Consider the following 25,096-nt stretch of genomic DNA (forward strand, 5'->3'; position numbering starts at 1 on the left):
CAACCTAATCCTTAATTTGTTATTCTATTTTTTATATTATTAATATTGTTTATTTATATTATTATTGTATTATTATTAGTTTTTATTTTTATTTATTATATTATATATTATTATACCTATATATATGCGCATATGTATGTAAATATATATGTATACATTTTAAACGTTTTAAATATATATACATATTATGTACATAGTTTATTATTATTTTATTTTCATAAATTTTTTATACATATATATATTTATATTTTATAATAGTTATACGTTTTCCATATTTTATAACTTATACATGTTTATACTTTTTTTTATATGTACATATATATAAGTATTTTAATATACGTATACATATTTTCATGATTTACTAATACATATATACTTATACATTTTTTATTTTGTAAATAGATACACAAATACATTCTTTTATACTTTTATTTTATTTTCACGATTTTCATATACATATACACATGTAATTCATTATTGAAGTATTTGTTTTGATTTATACATCCACTTTTTAACATGCCATTTAGAAAATATATTTTGGTTTTGACAATACATCAAAGTTATTTTCTTGATTCAAATGTTTTTTTTAAATAAAAGTAATATTCAAAAGTTTGGGATTTTCAAGGGAAATTGAGCCCTAACGTATTGGGTTCTGATTTTCTTTGATGATCTTAAATAACCGAGGATATTCTTTATTCAAAATGCATGAGTATAAAAATCACTCTTGGGAACTTAACTTGTTGTGTCCTAGCGTATTGGGTGTGGCATGTTATTTTCTCAAAATGAATATTTTCACATAAAATAAAGTGATATTCAAAGTTCGGGAATTATGAAGAATTGTACCCTAACGTATTGGGACTCGATTTCTTTACATGACTTGAGCAATTGATTATCTTTTTTTTCAAATTCCATCGTTTGAGTTGATTTTTAATTTTTTTTAAAACCTTCGACACTAAGACATCAAATAATCAATTTAGTACCGATTTTGGGCGTTACGAGGGTGCTAACCCTTTCTCGTGCGTAACTGACTCCCGAACTCATTTTCTCAAAATTCGTAGACCAAAATAATTTTTAAAAGTGAGCCGATCACACCTTAATAAAGGATCGGTGGCGACTCCAGTTTTATTTTTAAAAGTCAACAACTAAATTTTTGTTTTCAAAAAGATGGTTTCAACACTCATAAATGGAAAAATCCTAATACTTTATCGGTTTTGTAAATTAATCCTCGAGCTAGCTAGATTAAGCTACTATAATCTCGAAAACATAGAAATCATCAAAAAGGGGACAAGAATACATATCTAATTAAGCAAAACAAGCTTGCTAATATCTCAAGCTTCCATGACTAGGTTTTCTCTCTCTTTTTTTTTTGTGGTAGATGATGATAGTAGATTTTTATTTTATTTAATATCACTTTAATTGATAATTTCCAAAATTAACCTTAATGTTTCATGAAATTTCCAATGATGACTATTCATGGTTAACCACTAAGCATTTTAATGGTCTATTTACTATATAAGGACCTCCAATTTAAAATTCTATAGCTATTTAATACCTTTAGCTATTAGAACTCAAATTTTGCACTTAATGCAATTTAGTCTTTTTCATCAAATTAGGTATGTAAACAGTAAAATTTCTTAACGAAATTTTTATATTGTATTTCTATCATACAGTAGAACATAAAATAATAATAAAAATTTCTAACTTCAGATTTTTGGTCCTGAAACCATTATTCCGATTTTACTAAAAATGGGTTGTTACAACTCTCCCCCCTAAAAGAATTTTCGTCCTTGAAAATCTTACCAAAAAAGAGATTCGGATATTGCTTTCTCATAATTTCCTCGGGTTCCCTGGTAGCTTCTTCTATTCTATGCCTCTGCCAAAGAACTTTTACTAAAACTACATTTTTATTTCTCAATTCTTTCAGCTCTCATGCTAGAATTCTAATCAGTTCTTCATTGTATGTCATGTCAGGTTGAATTTCTACATTCGTAGGGGAGATAACATGTGAAGGGTTAGACCGATACCGTTGTAACATAGACACATGAAAGACATTGTGAATCTTTTCTAGTTCTGACAGTAAAGCAAATCGATATGCAACAGGTGTGATTCTCTCAGTAATCTCATACGGCCCGATAAATCGCGGACTCAGCTTTCCTTTACGACCAAACCGAAGAATTTTCTTTCAGGGTGATACTTTCAAAAATACTTTGTCTCCGACTTGAAACTCTATATCTTTACATTTCAAATCTGCATACAATTTTTTACGATCAAAAGTTGCTTTTAAGCTATCTCAGATCACTTTTACTTTTTCCTCAGTCTTGGGAATCAAATCAACCCCATGTATCTTTTTCTCACTAAGCTCAATCCACTACTATGGAGCTTGGCATTTGCGACCATACAGAGCCTCATACAGTGTCATTTTTATGTTTGATTGAAAACTATTATTATATACGAATTTGACCAACGGCAAATTTTTCACCAAATTACCTTCAAATTCTAAAACACAACACTGAAACATATTTTCAATAATCTAAATCACACGCTCAGACCGACCATCAGTCTGGGGGTGAAATGCAGTGCTAAAATGCAATCATGTACCCAAAGCTTCCTGTAACTTTTTCTGGAATCGCGATGTAAACCGCGGATCTCTATCCGAAATAATGGAGACTGGCACTCCGTGTAATCTAACAATCTCTGAAACATATAACTCAGCTAATCTGTCAAGTGAAAAATCTATATGTACTGGAATAAAATGTGTCGACTTTGTCAAACGATCGATAATAATTTAGATGACATCTTTCTTTTTCGGAGATAGGGATAACCTTAATACAAAATTTATAGTAACTCTATCCCATTTTCATTCCGGTATCATCACTGGCTGTAACAGTCTTAAAGGTACCTGATGTTCAGCTTTAACTTGCTGACATACCAAATATTTTGATACAAAATCAGAAATATCATATTTCATTCCCGACTACCAGTACATCTATCTCAAATCATTGTACATTTTATTACTCCCCGGATGAACAGACAAGTTACCATTATGAGCTTCGTGCAAAATTTTCTATATAAGCTCTGGATTCTTTGGTACACAAACTCTACCTCTGAATAATAAACAATCATCGAGTCGTATCTGAAATTTCGAATTAGAAGTCGACTCACACTGTACCCATTTAGCTAACATCTCACTATCACGTTTTCGAGCTTTACAGATCTGTTGTAAAAATATCGATCTTGCTTTTAACTCAGCTAAGATCGAGTCATCATCAGATATTGACAATTGGGTATTCATCGCTCGCAGAACAAATAAGGATTTTCTACTCAAAGTATCAACAACTACGTTTTCTTTTCCCGGATGATAATTAATAACTAACTCATAATATTTCAATATTTTGAGCCATCTATGTTGTCTTAGATTCAGATATTTCTTTTACATCAGATAATTTAAACTCTTGTGATCGGTAAATACATGACATTTTTCACCGAACAAATAGTGTCGCCAAATTTTTAACGCAAAAACAATAGTTGCCAACTCTAAGTCATGTGTCGGATAGGTCTTTTCGTGTGGCTTTAACTGTCTAGAAGCATAAGCTATTACTTTACCTTTTTGCATCAAAACACAGCCTAAACCATTCAATGACGTATCACTGAAAATCACAAATTCCTTACCCGATTCAGACTGAATCAGAACTGATGCTTCGATCAATAGGGCTTTCAACTGATTAAAATTTTGCTGACATTTATCAGACCATTCAAATTTCACATCTTTCTTTAATAGTTGTGTCATCGGTGTAGCTATCATCGAAAACCATTTTACAAATCTCTGGTAATAACCAGCTAATCCCAAAAAGCTTCTGACTTTAGATACGTTTTTAGGTGGTTTCCAGTTAACAATTGCTGAAATTTTATTCGGATCAACTTTGTTGCCTTCCACCGATACTATGTGTCCCAGAAAACCAACTTCCCAAAGCCAAAACTCACATTTGCTAAATTTAGCAAACAATTATTTATCTCGTAAAGTTTGCAGAACAATTCTCAAATGCTCAGCATGTTCAATCTCATCTCCTGAATATATCAGAATATCATCAATAAATACCACAACAAATCTATCTAAATATGGTCTGAAAATTCTATTCGTCAAATCCATAAATACTGTAGGTGCGTTAGTTAAACCAAACGGCATCATAAGAAATTCATAATGTCCGTACCTAATTAAGCAAAACAAGCTTGCTAATATAAGCTTCCATGGCTAGGTGTTCTCTTATTTATTTATTTGGTGGTAGATGATGATAATAGATTTTTTTTTATTTTATTTAATATCATTTTAATTGATAATTTGCAATAACCTTAATGTTTCATGAAATTTTCAATGATGACTATTCATGGTTAACCACTAAGCATTTTAATGGTCTATTTACTACATAAGGACCTCTAATTTAAAATTCTATAGCTATTTAATACCTTTAGCTATTAGAACTCAACTTTTGCACTTAATGCAATTTAGTCCTTTTCATCAAATTATGTATGTAAACGGTAAAATTTCTTAACGAAATTTTTATACTGTATTTCTATCATACAATAGAACATAAAATAAAAATAAAAATAATTTTTTCCAACTTCGGATTTGTGGTCCCAAAACCACTATTTCGATTTTACTGAAAACAGGTTGTTACAAGAATGCCATACAATAACGATTTTTAAAGTTCAAACTTTTGAATAGTTAAGTTACCACTTTGTAGCTTTCTGAAGTTGAATGACTAAAGCGTAAACTTAATCCTTGGGTGTAATTTACCCATATAAAATTTCTAATTATTTTTGGCATAATTATAACTTTAACCTATAACATTTATCCATTTTATATCACTTTGGTCCTAATTATTTTCTTAGATCACTTTGTCTATGAAGCTTCAAAATTTATGGAGAAATTTAGTCAAATAGTTTTTTTTAATGGAGAAATTTACTTCAACTATTAAAATATTTAAATTTTAACACCGTTAACATAGTAGTTCATGTGAACTTTGTAAAAATACATAAAAAAAATATTAAATATTCAAAAACAAATTCATACATTTAAAAAAAAATATCATTCATGTCAACAATAAAGTCTATATAAACTCTCATGCAATTTATCACGTTAGTGTTATTTAAAATTTAACAATTTAGTCAACTTTTCTTTAAAAAATTAGTTTAGTTAAAATTTAAATATTGATGGTTAAAAGTAATATAAAAAAGATTAAGATTAAAGTATAAAATAATGTAGGGTACAATAGACCCGAGTTCATTAAACTCTTATTAAATTTATGTTTTGGTCATTAATTTTAAAAAATTACAAAAATGTCATTGAAATATTCAAAGATTTTTATTTAAGTCATTGGACTGTTAAAATCAATGTTGTATAGCCTTCTTTACTCGCATCATCTACACTAATTGAATTATTTTTATGAAATAGCTTTAAATGCTACGAATCTACGAATCAAAATTCATACAGCTTTCTTTCTTGATTTTTGTCAATATCAACTTGAATCTAAAATATTTTCTTCTACTCATAGTTAAGTGCTGATTCACCTTACCAATCATATTAAAATTATTATTTAAAAAAGTAATATTCATTAAAAATGTTTACTAATTAATGTTATCTTAAAAAAAAACTGAGGAACTGATAGAAGTTGTAAAAGAAAGGGAGACAAAGCAGCGGCAGACAAGGAGCTGCAGACACCTCAGGAAAAGAAAAAGCGAAGATATCTAATCCATTTGAATGCTTCCAAAGTCAACACAATGAATCACAGCAGTTACTTTCCTTTTTTTATTATTTATTAAAATATTTATTTATTTTTAAATTAAAATACTTAGATTCAATTCCCCCTAGATCCCTATATATTTCTCTATAAGAAATTACTTAACTATTCTAAATATTACTTAATTATTTTTAATTTTTTATATAAAATAATTTAATTTTTACCCACGTCCTCGATGTGACCAAATTCTAGTTCCAATAACATCTCGAGTAACTTAATGTTATTTGACTCAATGAAATTACCCAATTAAGAAAAAAACATTAAATGTTTAAAATAAAAAATTTATAAATATCTTTTCACTTAAAAAAACCTTATTTATTTTCAAATTCAATTTTTACGTGTATATTTTTAGTCAAATATTAATTATTGATTTTTATTTCATAATATATAATAATTAGTATTTGGTACTTGATAATATATATTATTCTACAAGTCGCTTTAAAATATGTCATATGAATTTTTTAAAATATTTATTTTTTAATATTTTATTATATTTTTTAATATTTTAATTCTACTTGTAAGGTCTAAAAATTTCACTGATAATATATCAAATACTTTTCCAATATACAATTATTTAACTTTCTTTTGAAAAGAATTATTTAACTTTTTTATTCATTATTTTTTCAAATATTTTTGTGTATCTATATATTTATTATGAACTTTTAATTAAATTGATGTCACGAGTTAATCGAATATCAATTTAATAAAAAAATAAAAAAAAACTTCACTTTACAAAATAAATTGAATTATTTTGAGGATATTTTTATCATTTTATATATTTTATTTAGAAAATCAGAAATATATATAATTAGATTTAAACCACCTTATGTTATGTATGTAGAAATAAAGAAAGGGCCGAAAAGGATATTATTTTGGACAAAATAGATGGGTTTTATCCTTAGACTTGGCCCTCAAGAGCTTCGGCTTATAACCACATCTTCTCCACCTCCTCAATCGGCAACCCTTTGGTTTCAGGCACAAGCCAATAAATGAAACTAAACCCAATCACTGCAAACCCCACCAAATAAGAAGAATGTGCCAGCCGAACCAAGAGCTTTGGTGAGGCTTAGGAATGTCAAACTAACTATGAGATTGGATATCCAGTTAGAAACAGCCGCCAAATCCCCACCAATGCCTCTGTACCTCAGTGGATATATCTCCGAGTTCACAATCCATGGAACAGTTCCCATTCCTGGTGAGTAGGAAAGGATGTAAAATCCTAGGAAAACAACCGCCAGGAACCCGAATTCGCTTGGACAACCGTCTTTGAACCATGTCCCACGGCACCAATCTCTTTGTTTCGTGGTGAGTTCCAGCATGTTCCAGGCGAGTACTGCGCAATGAAATGAATAAATCAATCACTGATGTAAAATGGATCATGTCAATGGCTGAAAATGGAATCTATGTTTGCCTCGTTTGCTGTATTCGAGCAGAATCCGCAACCGGCTTTCAAGCAGGACATGCAGTTCCCTGATGAAGGCTTCGGGGTTGATATATAGCTACAACATGTAGTGTTGGGTATGGAATTGGTGTCAAGTTGGTTGACTTTCGGAGCATGACTGGCAGCTTCGAGGAATATTATCGATAACGACACGAGGTAAAGGATGATACCAACCATGGAAACAAGCATCAACCTTCTCCTACCATATCTGTCAACGAAAACCATACTGACGATTGAGCCAACGGCATTAAGACCGGAGGTGATCAACGAAAGTGCCAATGCTGTCTCGTTTGAAGCAAATCCTGCAAACTGATGAGCCACTTGAACCGTTATACCAGCATAGAGTCCTCTTCGGACTACAACATTGCTTAAAGCACCCTTCAGCTTCTGTATCAGGTTGTCACCAATGGCATGCTCATCGGCTTTTTCCGCTTCGACGGAGAGTTTCAAGGCATTCATCTCATCATCAACTTCGTTAGCCGGAAATATTTTCTCTAAGATGGATCTGGCCTCTTCCTCCTTGTTCTGAACAACAACAAAATGTTATAATGTGAATCGAAACATACCAACAATGCATACAACATAAGTTTCAAGATTGCATATAAGAGCAACGTTGTAACGTGTCTGTAAAGCCATCTAGGGGACTCGGGAAGTGACAGCATCAAGATCAATTGAAAGAGTGCTGGAACCGCTGCGATCCCGAGCATCCAACGCCAGGTCCAACTTGTCTGGAACAAAGATTGCATGTTGCTCATCAAACCTTCCAATGTACCTGAACTTCAATTGACAAGGAAATATAATTTTCTGATTCTAGTGATTGTAACATTTACCTTAGTGAAGGCCAGATTGATAAGGTAAGACAGAAACTGTCCTCCTGTAATGAGCAAACCGTTAGTACTAACTAATGCGCCTCCAATACGAGCAGGAGAAGCTTCGGAAATATAAAGAGGTGCGGTCATTGAAGTCATTCCGACCCCTAAACCCACTAAAATCCTTCCAAGAATAATCATTACTGGTGCTGGAGCAAATGCCATAACTAAGGCGCCCACAGCAAATAGTACATCGGCAAGCAAAATTGATCTTTTCCGGCCAAACCTGTCGCTTATCCATCCTCCAATTGCTGCACCACCGATAGCACCAGCTACAGCCATACTCAGTATGAGCTCCTGACAATCAGCACATAATAGAACATTTAATCAGCAAGTAAACCAGCAATGCTTTTGTTTTTTCAGGTAAGTGAAGCAATGAAGAGTATGTAACCTGTAACCATGTTTTTCGGTCGACTTGTTCGAAGTCCTCACGGATATAAAGCAGGGCACCCGAAATCACTCCTGAAATTCAACAACATTTACAAATTAAACTGACATTTTGCTGAAAAATATTCATCAATTTAACTGACCAAGAACACGAGTTGAATAGCTTGATATGTATTAAACAAACTTTTTTGTTAGCCGATAGAAGAACAGGGAACAAAAAAGAACAAACCAGTTAAATACTCAACTTAAATCATAGAAAGAAACTTTTGAAAAATCAAAGAACGTTAGAAAAAGAAGTTTTTGAGAAACCAAAGAAGAGCATTAGAAAGAAAAGCTTTTGAAAAACCAGAGAGCGTTTAAAAGAGAAGCTTTTGAGAAACTGAAGAGCATTTGAAAGACAAGCTTTTGAGAGAAGTAAAACCGAACCGCACTTATCATCACGGCAGGGAAGATAATCGATCCGTTTGAACTAAACTAAGCTTTCGGGTTCAGGCTCGTGCGCCCATACTAATCCTCCTATTTTAGCTTTTTAAAATCCAAAGTAAAACAATAATATATAAACATTGTTGACACCAATTTTTTGATGAAAACGGGGTCGACTTGGATTTTGAAAAAAAGAATGAAAACGGGAGTCGCCACCAATCCCTTTTTTGATGAGGTGTGATCGGGTCACCTCAAAAAGTGGTTGTTTTTAATAAATGATTTAATTTTATGAAAACAACGATTTTGGTCTACGAAATTCAGAAAAAAAAGGTTCGGGAGTCGGTTACGCACGAGGAAGGATTAGCACCCTCGACACGCCCAAAATTGGTACCTTAGTTGATTATTTAATGTCTTTATGTCGAAAATTAAAAACTCGAAAAGAATTTAAAAATAAGATCCTTCTTTATATTGCGTTATTTTTTTTTAAAAAAAAATTACTTGGATAAGTCAAAATGAAAAATGCCTTCTTATCTCGAATTAACAAGATGTCACATCCAGTAAGTTAGGACACGACACCTTGTATTTTTTGAGAGTAAGCTTTCCTTTTATTTTTTATTTAAACCTCATTTATTTTAATTTTAAAAGGATATTCGATTACTTAAAATCAACGAGAAAAATCGAATCTCAGTAAGTTAGGGCACGATTTTTCGAATTTTCTAAATACGGAATATTGCCTTTACTTTCGAAAAATCCTCATATCGAGAAAACCACGTGTCATATCCAATGCGTTAGGACACAACATATTGAAATCCCGATAATGAGTTTTTATTTATGTTTTTTATTAAAGAGCATTCTCGAGCATTTAGATTCAACAGAAAATTAGAACCCAGCACGTTAGGGCCCAATTCTCTCGAAGATCCCAAGTATCGAGTATTGCTTTTGTTTCCAAAATTTTCCTTTTTTACGAATTCGGGTAAAAATTGATGTGACGGAATAACAATTACGATAATGCGAGTAAAAATAATACGAGCGAAGATAACAAAAATAAATATATAAAAAATCAATTATATACAATAACAAGTAAATAAACAAAATAAAAAAAAACTAAAACATTTTTAAAAAAATAATAATGGACACATAAATAAATAGATAAACATAAAGTAAAACAATAATAATAATAAAGAAATGAATAAAATTATAAAAGTTTTAAAAATGCATGTATGAATTTTAAAAGATTTAAAATACAAAAAAAAACTATGTAGGTATATATATATAATGAAAATATGTATGTCTATACATATATATATATGTGTATGTACAAGAATTATAAAATATGAAAACATAATTACATATATATAAATAACATGCTCATGTATGTATATATATTACATAAAGACAAAAAAATATAAATATGTATATTATAAAATAAAATAACGTAAGTATGTACATACATTTATAAGTATATGAATTAAAATATGTAAATATATAAGTATATATATGCCTGTAGAAAATATGAAATATAAAAAATATATACTTAAAATAAATAAAGAATATGTATATGTATATATATATAAATTATAATAAAATATTAGAAAAAAATGAAATAAAAATATTAAATATGAAAATATATATACATGTATACGCGTACATAATAAAAATATATACTAATACATAATAATAATAATAGTAATACTAATAATACTAATAAAAATAACAAGGATATTTAATAAAGATATAAAAATAAACGAAAAAAGGACTAAAATTGAATTAAAAACAAAGTTCTGGGGCAAATGTGAAAGGAAATGAAGAGAAATGGGCTTATTTGAGCGCGCACCAAACATAGGGGGACCGAAATAACAATTATTCCATTCCATTAAAACACAGCACATTAGCGGGGACTAAATCGAAAAGCGCGAGAAATTATGGGGCCAAATTGGAAACAAGAAAAATGACTTAATTGTAAAATCTTGAAAAAGTGGAAGGACTGCGCACATAAATATCCCATTCAAACGAAAACACGCGGATCCTCTAGCGGGTCGGGTCGGATGGGTCGGGCAATGGTCAAAACGACGTCGTTTTGAGGCTTAAGTGTAGCCCCCAAAACGACGTCGTTTTGGAGGGCTATATAAAGGCCTAAAATAGCCAAAAAAAATCATTTGGGGAGAGGGAAAGAAAAAAAAGAAGAGAGAGAGGGAAGAGAGAAGGGAGAGAGAAGGGAGGGGGGAAGGGGAATCCGGCCAGGGGGGCCGGTCACCGGACGGCCACCGGAGGCTCGCCGGCGCCGGCGCCTGCCACCGCACGCGGTGGCCGGAAAAGGTAAAAAATATTTTTTTTTCTTTTTTTTTTGCTTAATAATGCATATGTTTTTATGTTTTAATATTTTTTAGTATTTTTATGTAAAAATAAACTCAAAACAGTAAAGAAAAAAAAAGAAAGAGTCACCTCAGGTTTTAGATTTGATTCTCCGATTTGGTGTTAGAGCCCCTGATTGTATATATATTTTCGAATGGTTCTTGTATTGAATCTGTTAATATTGAAAGAAAATCTTTTGTTTTCATAGCAAAAAATAAAAAAATTCCCCCCTCTATAATGGTGAGATTTTCGGTTTTTTATAACCGATTACAAATGTTTATTTTCTATTTGTTTATTTCTACTTGGCTTCTTGCAGGTGGCCATGGCCGACAGTGGCATGGTGGTGTTCGGCGCAAGTGGGCAAGTGGGTAAGTGGGGGGTAGGTGGCTAGGGTTAGTGGGATTAGGTTTGCTGAGCTTAGGTTAATGGGCTGGGGTAGTTGGGCTTCGGGTTTATTGTTTGGGTTATTTTGTTGGTATGGGCCCGGCAAATTTGGGCTTCTACAAACATCATCTTGGTAGGTTTATGTGAAGAATGTGTGTGACTTGCATAATTTTTTGAAATACATAAAACTTCGAACGCATTTATCATTCATCATATAGAAGAAGACCTCATCTTACCTGTGTCATAACCAAATAAGAGGCCTCCAATACCAGCTGACAATGCAAGCCTCATAATTTATGGAGTTTTCCATCATGTTTTCCAACATTGAGTGAACTCTGTCTTGTCTGGTTTTGATATATTACCACCTTCTACCATTTTTTTTTCACAATTTCTGCAAACTGGAAAGTTCCTCTGCTGTGAAAGTTGATGATATGTTCAAAAGAAGCACCTGCAGAGAAACAACAACAACAACAAAGTTGGATGTTCTTATTAGTTGCCAAAATATCAGCAGCATAAATTGTATATGGAGCATGAACGTTTTTCGTATTAATATATATTTCTTTCAACTCAGTGATTTATATATATTCATTTCACTTGAGCAAAATTAGATTAATCATATGATTGAAGCATTTATTTTGATGCTGAAAATTATGGACCACAATGAAAAAGCATTAGTCAATAATACAATTATAGTATTAGGGAGCATAATTATTTTCCCGAATAGCAACTTTAGGTAGTGGAGCAAAACGAAACCCTGAAAATTCTAGTGTTTGGTTCCATGGTTCCTTTACGTCTTCGCTTTGATTGGATCCTCTTCTCAAAGTGAAATGCAGATATATGCAAATCCATCGGACCCGATGCTCAACTATGGGGCGAAAAGTTTGGCGCTATGGCTACTGAATAATCATTCTTTTTTGTTCTGTTCATCACAAAAGGATGCTTCTAAGGGATAACCTTATTATTTTAATTATTAAGTTTTTTTATTGGATGCTTTTCTAAGTAAGTTTCTCGTTTAAAGATTATCACATTAGGGTTTGTTTGATTCGTTGGATTTTTTTATATTTTAATTATGTGGGTAATTTTGGTTAAGTTTTTTTTTATATGATGGATTTTTAAAAATATATATTGGTATAAAAAATATGGTTTACAATTGTAAGTATTAATCAATTTAATGAATCAAGAATAATAGTCGAATAGTTTAAGGTATGTTAGACACTGTTTTTAAGGATATTTTGTTGTATAATGTATCCCTAAGATTTGACAAGCTCTTTTGTTATAAGACTGGAAAACAATAATCTAACAATAGATTGTAACAAAAAATATTCAACAAAATCAAAATGGGGAGAAAAGGAGTGAGATGAGAATGATAGATATTTTTGAGGTGCTTGAAAGTGAAAATGAGTCATGATATATATAGGAGTTTTACCGACTAAAATGCGCAAAGTTAAATAGATTAGATTAGTTAAAAATAATTTGAAAATGATTCAATGAATTTGGACTTAATTAAAAATAGCTTCAGTTAAACTATTTTTAGCTTGGCTAGATATAAGTGTAACAAGTTTTCTTTGACTCTAAAAAATTAATAAAAAATAATTTCAAAAACAAAAAAGTTGGTTAACCTTTTGAGTCCAATAAATGAGTTCACCCTCACAACTTGGTTTTTATTACTCTAATCAAATATAATGATTTATAAACAAGCATTTCAAGTTGTTTCTTTAAGAAGGTGTGATTTTGTTCCTTCGAGATATGTCAAATTTTCTAAGGTTACTTAGAAGTTTTAGCCATTAGTGTATATTGATCTCTATCGTATATGTGAAGCCAAATCAATTATAAATAAAGTTTCCTAAACCTCATTTGTATCATCAGCTATCATACCATAAATTGAGCATTTACAAAAAAAAAAAGAAATTGTAAGAAGACTTGTTTAATGTGTAAATTTCTTCAAATTTTATATATATATATATATTGTAGATGGGAAAAATCGGATAAAATAGATTTGAAATAAAATTTTAAGTTTCAGAAGCATTAGTAAATTTCAATAATGGTATCAAAGTCTGACCTGAGAGGTTTTTTAACCAAAATTGGCCTATAGGGTTTATGGATTTTTTTATTATAAAAATATCCTTTTGTTATCTATACAAATTAATTAGTTATAAGTTCTTATTTTATTAATTTATTTAGAGTTGAATAGCGGCTAAATAATATTGTAAACAGCAGACCACATACACTAAAGGTCTGTTTGATTGCCAGTAAAATGTTTTCCGTAAAATGATTTCTGGAAAATGTTTTACTTTTCTGTAAAGGGATTTACTGGAAAATATTTTATGGTGTTTGATTGAATCTGTGTAAAATATTTTCTGCTGTTTGGCAGATTTCCTGAAAATATTTTCTGAAAAAGTTATTTTTACATATATTAATAAATTTTTATATTTTAAATTATTTTTACATATATTGCAATGATTTATTTATAATAATACTCAATTATTAAGCTACAATATTAATCGTTATAAATTGAAAAAAACTAATATCAAATAAATTATTTGTAATTGTGTTAAAAAAAGTATTGAATAATTAAAAAAATAAGTTACTGGAAAATCGATAAACAGAAGCAATTTTCTATCGGAAATGAAGGAAGGAATGAAGGAGGCGATAGAGAGGAGAGCACGGAAAATGTCTTATGGAAATTGAAAGGGTAAGACATTTTCCCTAAAATGTAACCCATTTTCCCTTGTTTTGGAGTTCATTTTCCAAATGGAAAATGTTTTCTGCCAATCAAACGCTGGAAAAGTTGGAAATGATTTTCCGGAAAATCAATTCTGTCAATCAAACAGACCCTAAAATTAACTTCTTCCTCTTCTTCTTCTTCTTCTTTTACCTTTTTTTTGAGCAATTTTTTGGTTTTAGATGAATCCAAAATTATTCTTAATTTCTTCAGAAAGCATTTAAATAAAATATTATTCCAAAAATGAGGTAAAAAAATGGGAGCAAAGTGAACAAAAAGTTGTTGTACATGTTGTCCATACATGTTATAGTTAGGGGTGAGTAAAATTCGATTCGATTCGAAAAATTTAAAAACAAATTTTAAATTTCGAGTTAAACAAATCAAGTTATTCGAGTCAACTCAAAATTCTTTTTCAAATTTCAAGTTCGAATTGAGTCGAGTTTTCGAATTCGAATTTGAATAACTTGAATAATTCAAATGAACCGAATATCAAACTATAATATTTTACATTTTTACTCGAAACCTTTTTACTTTTTCCCCAAAACTTTTACTCCTTTCCACTTTTTTCCAAAACTTTTACTCCCCTCCCATCTTATCCCCATCTACCCCAAATCCATTTCCCCAAAAATTTTTTTTTGAATATTTTCCCTCCAAAATTTTACTTCCTAATTTACTTTCTCCCAAAACTTTACTTCTTAAAAACCATCAAAACTTTTTATTTTTGTCCAAAACTTTTAATCCCTCTCATTTTCCTCCCAAAACTTTTACTCCCCTCACATCCTAGCCCCATCTACCCCAAAACTTTTTTATTTCTCCCCTAAACATTTACTTCTCATCCTTTGCCCCAAATCAAAAATCAAAATCATCTAAAAAAAATCTCTAAACCTAAATAGTAATAATTTTACTTATACCTACTATTTATATTATTAAATTAAATTCACATTTTTTACTATTTATATTATTGAATTGTAATCATATTGATTCTTTATATTAAAATTGAATTATTAATGATGCCATAAAATATTTATGTTAAAATTTTATGTTGATATCAATTTCACATTTTCATATTTAAAATAACTTTTATTAAAAAAATCACAATTTTACCTTTAATATGTTTTTAAATTTCAAATTATATAGTGATAAGAATCAGAAGATAATTGAAGCAACTAAGCAAGCAAAGAAGCTAACTCGTGTATAAAATATTAATAAATAAATAAATTATGAGGTGATGAAAGTTAATAACAAATTTGATTACGACGGGTGACAGTAGTTACAAGGACTCAAAGTTATTTTTTAAAATTTAACTCGAACAAATATATTCGATTTGAATTTCATCTCACTTGACTCGATTCGAGAAAATTTCAAATCGAATTAGGATGATAAAATAGGATTCGTCAACTCAATTAACTCAAATTTTTTTCATTCAATTCAATCGAACGCTCACCCCTAATTATAGTAACGTGGCATGTAAGGTAGCTTTAAAAAGATTAAAGATAAACTGAAAGCCGCATTCGACAGACAGAAATCTTATGCAGATTTGAAACGACGAGATATTGAATATTCAGTTGGTGATAAAGTATTCCTCAAAGTATCACCTTGGAAGAAAATTTTAAGATTTGGCCGAAAAGGTAAATTGAGTCCACGTTTTATTGGGTCGTATGAAATAGTTGAAAGAATCGGACCGATTGCCTATCGATTGGCTTTACCTCCAGAATTACAAAGGATTCACGACGTTTTTCATGTTTCGATGCTTCAGAGATATAGATTGGATCCTTCTCATTTATTCCCACTGAAGATGTTGAAATTCAATCTGATTTGACTTATGTAGAAGAGCCGGTTCAGATATTAGCTCGAGAAGTGAAAGAATTAAGAAACAAAAGGGTTCCTTTAGTAAAAGTTTTATGGAGAAGTCATAGTGTAGAAGAAGCGACTTGGGAACCGGAAGAGACGATGAGAACACAATATCCGCATCTTTTCTCAGGTAAATTTCGAGGACGAAATTTATTAAGGGGGTGAAATGTAATGACCCAAAATTTACAAGCATCAGAAAAGTACATTATCGGGCCTTCGTCTTAGTAAACTAAGTCATATTAGGGGTAAAAGTTGAATTATAGATTAAGGGTCCGTTTGATTGCCAGTAAAATGTTTTCCGTAAAATGATTTCTGGAAAATGTTTTACTTTTCTGTAAAATGATTTACTGGAAAATATTTTCTGGTGTTTGATTGAATCTGTGTAAAATATTTTCTGCTGTTTGGCAGATTTCCTGAAAATATTTTCCGGAAAAGTTGTTTTTACATATATTAATATATATTAATAAATTTTTATATTTTAAATTGTTTTTACATATATTGCAATGATTTATTTATAATAATACTCAATTATTAAGCTACAATATTAATCGTTATAAATTGAAAAAAACTAATATCAAATAAATTATTTGTAATTGTGTTAAAAAAACAAGTATTGAATAATTATAAATTGCTTCAAAACCACAATGCGTACTAGAAATTAATAATATTATCCACATACATAATTAGTAGTACACCACATAGTAACAATATTGTCCAAGTGCATAATATTACACCACATAAAAGTATCAATATCTTCAACCTTGAGAAAATTTTTGAAGCCAAATTTTTTTATGCTTCTTACTTTTAACTAAAAAAGTTTTGGCCTCAGATTCATGACTCACTAGATAATCAAACACAGAACACAAGAAGTCATCATCAAATCCTTCTTCCTCCATCGATATCACTTGTTCGTAAAGCTGTGATGTCTTATCGGCAGTAAATTGTTCCAAAGCATTAGCAATTTTGCCAAGTTGTTCACCCACAAATTTAATTTGTTCATCAACGAGACTTTCTTGAACACTTTTTCTTTTATGTTTGGATGTGCCAGATGAAGATACATTTGTTCTTACCTCTTCAACCTCTTCATTGTCGCAGTCTACAGGTATTGAATCTTCATTGAATCTTCATTACCATCATCCAAATCTATGTCAGCAAATGTTCTGGCAAAACTCCCTGTTGCCATATCTTTGCCAACAACCAAAGCCATTTCATCATAATGATCAATGCTTTTATTCAAAAATGGTTCATACTTCTTGTATGCCTGCTGGATATTATACACAATTAGAATAACAAGTAAAAAACAATTGAAATATACTTAACATATATATACATATATTACCATCCCTGCTGCATCATATGTCGCTCTATCACATGTGATCATTTTCATGTTATCATCCCATCCAAAACCACTTTCACCTCGAATTTTGCATATAATCTGCCACTAGTTTTTTACTGTCCTCAAATGATTTTCCACATGCTTCGCATCGCATTGGATTTGGAATCTTTCAGAAATGGCATCGACAACTCGATTAATAGAAACTGCTTTGAAAGTATTAGAAGGCTTATTTCCTTTTCGAGCCTCCTCTGCTAGAATTTCAAGGAAAACATGTTTCATCGGTTTTGTCCACCTGAATTGCTTGGAGGTCCCTTCTTTGTTGCCCTTACCCATTCTACATTAAATAATTATCATTGTCAATCATTTCAATATCCAACAACCTTAAAACATAATAATAAATTCAATATCCAACAAGGTTAAAACATAATCAATATCTAACAAATTCAAGACATATATCAAAATCCAACAATCTAAAATTTCAATATCATTATCCAACCAACATTTACAAAAAAAAACAATTTTAATACTAAAACATACATAACATAGAAACAATAACCCTAAGCCCTAAATCTACCTAATATTTCTAGCCATATAATCAGTCCACATAGTTTCTGCAATTTCATCTCTCTTAGCAGACCGTTCTCTTGCTTCTTGTCTTTCTTCTCACTCCGTGAGAGTTTGTATTATCGAATCAGACTCAGACGCCTCGTATAATCCTTGATTAAGTAAATCACTAGGATCAACTCCCATTATATGATTATGAATGATACAACAAGCCAAAACTATATCTACTTGAGTTTGAAAATTCCAAAATGGTTCAGCATCTAATACACGAAACCGTTTCTTCAAAATCCCAAAAACACGTTCAACAGTGATCCGTAATGATGAATGGTGAAGATTAAAGAGTTCCTTTGCATTTTCAAGCCCTTCAGCACCAAACTCTTTTAAATGATATCGGACATCACTATATGGGGTAATACATCTAATTCGGATGACATATCCAGCATCAGCAAGATAATATTTACCTACAATTTTACAATACATAATTAATACTAATAAACTATGAGCTCACTAGAACTATTTGTGATAAATATTACCTTCCGAAATTCTTAATCCTCTTGGCCGTGAAAGTGCATCACTTAAAATACGAGAATCATGTGCACTACCTTCCCAACCAGCTAGAACATAGGAAAATTTCAAATCAAATGTAATGGCAGCCAATACATTTTGTGTCGTCCCCCCTTTACGGCTACAAAATCTTCCTTGCATGCTAAGTGGAACGGATGCACGAATATGAGTTTCATCTAATGCTCCAATACAATCTTTAAAATAAGGATAAAACCTTGGATTGTTTCTAATTTCACTAGGAGTTGACTCATCAGGTAATCTAATAACTAGTCTATACAATTTCAAAATAGCTCTCAATACAACCCTAAAGTAATGGTGAACTGTCTGAGTTGATCTATAATATCTAGATCCAATCACTCGAAACCTTACATTATGTCCAATTATATGTAAAAATATAACTACTTGCTCCCTAATATTGACAGATTTAGATGATTGTAACAAATTATTCCTACTAAGAATATCACATAAATTAAAAAAGGCGATCGGTCTCATCCTTATCACATCAATACAATGCTGATCACCACTATATAAAATACTATTAATATAATTTTCTCTTTCATAATCTCGATCCACACGAGGGCGAGAAGCAATTTCATTCCTAGTTTCTAATTTTTTAATCCAAAGAGTCCCAAAAGCAAAAACTGAAGCCACGACTCCGAAAATTGCCATTTGATGTTGATTACGATCCATCTACACAAAATTATGCCACACAAATATATGATCACTACAAAAAAGATGCAAGATTTTCATAAGATCACATAAAGTTACCATGACTATGCATACATATATATCAAATTAATTGTCATAATTAATACAATACTTCAATAAATGATTTGGTTAATACAATACTTCAATATATTTGATAAGCATATGAAAATGAAAGCATGACCAATGAGTTTTCTTGTAGGAAATTGCAATTGCTGCAAGACATTGTTATATATTATTAGGTTATCTTTCATGTATAATTAATTAATTAATCCCTCATTATATATTTAATCAAGAATTTGAATGGAAAATTTGAATGAAATTCATTTAAAAATCAATATATTATTAGGTGCAATACTTTAATATTTAACATATTATTTATAAAAAATATACATTAACAGTAAGTATTATTTTTTATTGCAAAAACATTATTAAAAATGGTGATGCCTCTTTTTTAAAATATAAAAAATTAAATTATAAATTGCTATCAAGTGTGTTTTCTTTTTTTATTTCGAAATTTAAACAAAAAAAATGGAACAATGTTATAATTTTTTTATTTCTATTTTTTATAATTTTTTAAATTAAAAATTGATTAATTTTTATAAAAAATAAATAATGTTTAAGTGCACTGCTATAATTGCCATAATCTCAAATGTCCAGCATAAGTTTGTTTGCTCCATTTTCAGCATGAAAAAAGCATTCAAATGTTTATAACAATATCAACGAAAAGAACAATCCAAGACCTTTTTAATGTGCGTAAAACATCTGATTAACTGAAACCAAACTTTAGCATTCAAATGTTTAATTAAGAATATTCTCAAAAAATTGAAACAGATTGAACAAAGGAAGTTGGCAAAAGCCATGTGGGGATGGCAAACTCAAATTCCAGATATCGAATGAACATTCTGATGAAACACAAGCGAAAGAGCTCATTCTGATGAAACAGAGGAATCGATGTTACTTAAGGACCTTCCTTTGTAGTCAAACATGCTAGATATACGTAATGAACATTCATCACCCCTTTTCTCTAGCATCAAATACTAACAGATCATTAAGTGCTAACAAATACTAACAAATCAGTAAGTGCTAACTAGAGAAAGACACATATCCCAATTCATACATTAATCATACATTGCTCACTTGACAATCAGTCCATATTCGGATGCTAAATCATGCCAAAATTACCAAAATTCATGACATAGGCACATATGTAACCTACCATCAACCAAATATAACAGTTCATCACTGCCATTTTGCAAATAATTTATAACAACCACAAATGCATATTATACCAAATCATATATCAAGCACACCACAAACATATAACAACTATAAATGCCATGCCATTAGCAGACCAGAATCAAGAAATAAAACATTCCAAAGTCGCTCAACACTAACCTCTTATGAAAATATCAACCAAGGCCACTAACAGGAGTAAGAATGCTGAGGTAGGGGCTAGGGCAGCAAGAACTGTATGGTTGGAGGTCAAGCATAGAAAGAAATTAGAACCTTGTCAGCAAGAACATTAGCTGCAACAGTTGATGCACCCATTTAAAATCTTAGAAATATTTGATGTACATGCCAGGGCATATATGTTCAAATTGTAACCAAACATTGGTAGTTGATATTTAAAACTGGCAATTTTCAGTATGCTTTATTGACTATGAATCTTATTTGTGCCTGCTTGAATTTCGACAACACAACGTCTAAAGAAAAGCAGAGATCCGAGATGGAAAGAAGAATTTCAGTTTATGGTGGATGAACCACCCACGAATGATAAAATTCACATCGAAGCGTTTAGTACATCCTCTAGGATAGGGCTACTGCATCCCAAGGTGCATAACAGGCTTATTTTCTCATTGTCTATTTGAAATATAAATACATGTTTTGTGTACTCGAATAATAATACTTGTTTACATGTATGACCAGGAATCTTTGGGTTATGTTACTATAAGCCTAGCTGATGTTGTGAATAACAGAAGAATCAATGAAAGGTATCATCCGATCGACTCTAAGAACGGTCGGATTCAAATCGAGATGCAGTGGAGAACTTCTTAGATATACCAGCAATTTGTTTATGAGGAAATGAAGGTAGTCGTGTTACTTGAGACTACAACACTGTCACTATGTTTCTTTCTTCCCTTCCTTTCTCCTATTGATCAAGCTTCTTGACTCTCTTTTTTAGTGTGTTATTAATTAGTATGTCAATAAATATCAACTTCCTTGCAAATCTCCTATGCTAAATAAACTAATTAGTATGTCAATATATATATATCTGTTGAAATATAAATGGTAGGGGCGTAGTTTTAGATTAAATTGATGAAACCTTTTCATTTTTACATGAAGTTGATGGAAATATGCAAAGAAATCTCAGTAAAACTCAAATTACAGCACCTCGCTCTTTAACAGAGAGCGTTCTATTATTCAGGCTATTAATTTCTACCCTCTAAGAACATTTTGAGGCTATTAATTTCTAGTCTCAAAAACCAATTCTTTAGTCAATTGAATATGGTTAGCATACGAGAAAATGAACGAACAAAATGGATCAATATCAGTGAAAATAAGTGACACATTTTCAAACAAACGAACAAACAAACGAATCAATATCAGTGAAAGAAAGTGGAACAAAAACATAATTCAACAAAGATCTTATCACTATTTCATTTTTCCTTACAATTTGAAGGATTTGAAGGATCATAATCTTGTATCTATATGTGTGGGGCAAAGGAAAACCACAAAAACACCTACATTTGAAAAGGGAAATTCAGACAGAAGGATACTAGGCATTCGAAAATGGTGTAAGAGGAAAATCAATTTCAGTCCATGTCTTGTAATTTATTACTGTAAAATAACAAAACTAGGACAGCACATGTCAAAATGAAGAAATTTCCTTCCTAAACAAAAATGGATCGGTGGCAAAAAAATAGATCTGACCCCATACAGAGAAAATACTAAACAAAAAATGGATCAAACCGCAAATGAAGAAATTCGAAACAGATCCATTACCTACCGCTCCGATAAAGGCTTGCACTGCAGCAGCTGCGATATCTGTTCGTCCAGGTTCCAATACGAGTTCGAGCCCACAGAAAACCACGGTGATAATCGACAGAGAGGAATGAAGGAATGAAGGAGGAGAGTGGGGAATTACTGGAAAAAGATGAGAATGGAGTTTTCTAACAGAAATGAAGGAATGAAGAAGGAGGGACCGAAAAAATCGATAGAGAGGAAAACCAGTAAAACGTCTTACGGAAATTGAAAGGGGAAGACATTTTCCCTAAATTGTAAGGCATTTTACCCGTGTTTTGGAGTTGATTTTCCAAATGGAAAATCTTTTCCGTCAAACAAACACCTAAAAAGTTGGAAATGATTTTCTGGAAAATCATTTTCGTCAATCAAACAGACCCTAATAGAAAATAAAAAGGATTAAAATGGCAATTAAGCCATTAACAGGAAATGAGGCAGCATAAGTGATAAAAATCTTAGATTTTTATGTTTTATATATATATTATTTTATTATATATTAATTATATTATATTATATTATATTATATTATATAAACTAAATAGATGAAAAATGTATGGTAAAGATTAAAGACAAGTGTAATAGTAATAATTATATAGGTACACTTGTAACATAAATAAATATATGCTTAAATAATAAGTAAAAGATTTTTTTATAATAATATATTATTAATATTATTAGTTAAAATAAAAGAAATAAAGTAAAGTAAGTAAAATAAAAGAAAAAGAAACAAAGGAAGAACAGAAAAGAAACAGAGAAAGAGACGAAAACAGGGGAAGAAAAAGGGAAAGAAAAGAAAAAAGGGAAAATTCAGATTTTAAAGCTTCAAGTTTAATTGGTAAGCTAAATTTAGCCCTTTTCTCTTAATTTTGATGTTTTAGAAGCTTTAAAAAAAGTTTTGTTGAAATTAAGTGGAGGTTATGGAAGTTCATAGGTTTTTGAACATGATTCATTTTGAACAAGTTGTTAAATTAGGGGTTTAGTTGATAGAATTTCTAGTTAGAATAGATAAAAGGATTGAATTGTAAACTAAGTTATAAGTTTTACATAGTTGAGATTAAGTTATAAAAAGCCTTAAATTAGGGTTTAATTATGAATATTGAATAGTTGAGTTAAATATAGTAAGAAATTAAGTGGAAAAGAAGTATGAATTAAGTTAGAAAAGTAAGTAAGCTTAGTTAAAATTAAATTGGGAATAAGTAGGAATTGAATAAAATTTAATTATTATTGTTATTTTAATGCTATAATTAATAGTGAAAATAATTATTATTTTCGTAGCTAACAAGGAAAACGAGGCATCGACATCCAAATGAAAAGAAAAAATCGTTTAAGAGTAAACGCGTATTCCGGGTTTGTATTACTATAACTTAAACTATTTACTAAATGCTCTATTGAAATTGTAATCATGGAACATTTAAAGTAAGGTAAGTAATAACATTTTAAATTAAATAAGAATATGTGTGAATATTGAATTATATGTGAATTGAAATAATAGATGTTTTGAATTGTTTGAATATTTGAAATTGTTGTGGAAATGAATTCGAAATTGGAAAAGTAAAATAATACCCTATTAACTTATCGGACTAGATTGGATACAAATGGCATGTCATAGGATTTGTGATATGATGAGGAGATTTGTAGTTCAGCCGAGAAGATGATTCTGTTATTATATGCTTCGGTTTATCCGAAGAGGCATCTAATGCCTTACTGGTGTGTTTGGGAGGATATGATATATTGGTATGTTATGGAGGATTTATATTATTCCGGGTGTGTTTAGGTTGGATGTTCTGGTGTGTTTGGGTGAAATCCGTGTATTTGTCAGAGTCCGAACATTGTTAATAGGGTAAATAATTGAAATGAAAATTTAAAAATGAAATTGATTGATTTGGCACTATTGAAAAGTACGAGAAAGAATGTATGAGTTAAATTATGAATTGAATTAGTATGTAAAATATATATATGAATTTAAGACTTATGAAGTGATATATAAATATGTATATTTAGTTTAAGTGATTTATAAAGATTATGGTCGATGTTTGAAATTTTATTATTATTAAATAGTTTAATTTATAGTAATACCACTGAGTATGAAATACTCAGCGTACGGTTATTTCCGTGCGCAGGTCATTAGAGTTCAAAGTCCAGTTCAGCATCCAGAAACTCCAACAAGAAAATATTGGTGATGTATTTCTTCCTTTTTTTTAAGTGGCATGTACTAGGTGATTGTCCACGAGTTGTATATATAAATGTAAATATAAATGTTAAATGATCTTGGTTGTAAGTAAATGGTTACGATCTTTTTTGATGATAAATATAGTTTAAAGTTATAAATTAGTAAACTTAGTATTAAATCTTGAAATGGAATGAAAGATATGAATTAGTTTGTTTTTTATATTAACTTAAACCTTTATAATTAAAGTAGTAAATCAATTTATTTAGCATGATTTAGTAGTGTTCTAAGGAATAAAATCTTTGATTGAAACATTGGTATTGGTTGTTTTTGGTTTTAAATTTGCAGGGGGTTTTATGTAAAAATAAGCAGAAATGCTGTCGAAATTTTTCAAAAATTAAAAAAAAAAATTGGAATATTCGAACAAGTTCCTTTTTTTATATATATGTTTTGGGCTTTGAGAGTCCTTTATATGGATTTTGTTATTAAATTATACTATGAATGTTATTTTA

The 25,096-nt window shown here is 30.3% G+C and overlaps 2 long non-coding RNA genes and 1 pseudogene across 2 annotated transcripts; all 3 read right to left on the reverse strand.

Annotated features, from left to right (window-relative positions):
* Positions 1–6,612: 6,612 nt before the first annotated feature.
* On the reverse strand, positions 6,613–12,646 carry LOC107902446 (inositol transporter 4-like; annotated as a pseudogene).
* Positions 12,647–16,993: 4,347 nt separating this feature from the next.
* On the reverse strand, positions 16,994–17,868 carry LOC121217365 (uncharacterized). The gene is made up of 2 exons (XR_005913459.1): positions 17,564–17,868; positions 16,994–17,485 (listed from the first exon to the last, which is right to left on the reverse strand). It is a non-coding gene; the product is annotated as an uncharacterized lncRNA (long non-coding RNA).
* Positions 17,869–20,074: 2,206 nt separating this feature from the next.
* LOC107903009 (uncharacterized) lies at positions 20,075–22,703 on the reverse strand. Its single transcript, XR_001685671.2, has 3 exons — positions 22,404–22,703; positions 20,792–20,863; positions 20,075–20,327 (listed from the first exon to the last, which is right to left on the reverse strand). It is a non-coding gene; the product is annotated as an uncharacterized lncRNA (long non-coding RNA).
* Positions 22,704–25,096: the final 2,393 nt, after the last annotated feature.

This window comes from Gossypium hirsutum, chromosome D05, assembly GCF_007990345.1.
Source record: "Gossypium hirsutum isolate 1008001.06 chromosome D05, Gossypium_hirsutum_v2.1, whole genome shotgun sequence".
NCBI lineage: Eukaryota > Viridiplantae > Streptophyta > Magnoliopsida > Malvales > Malvaceae > Gossypium > Gossypium hirsutum.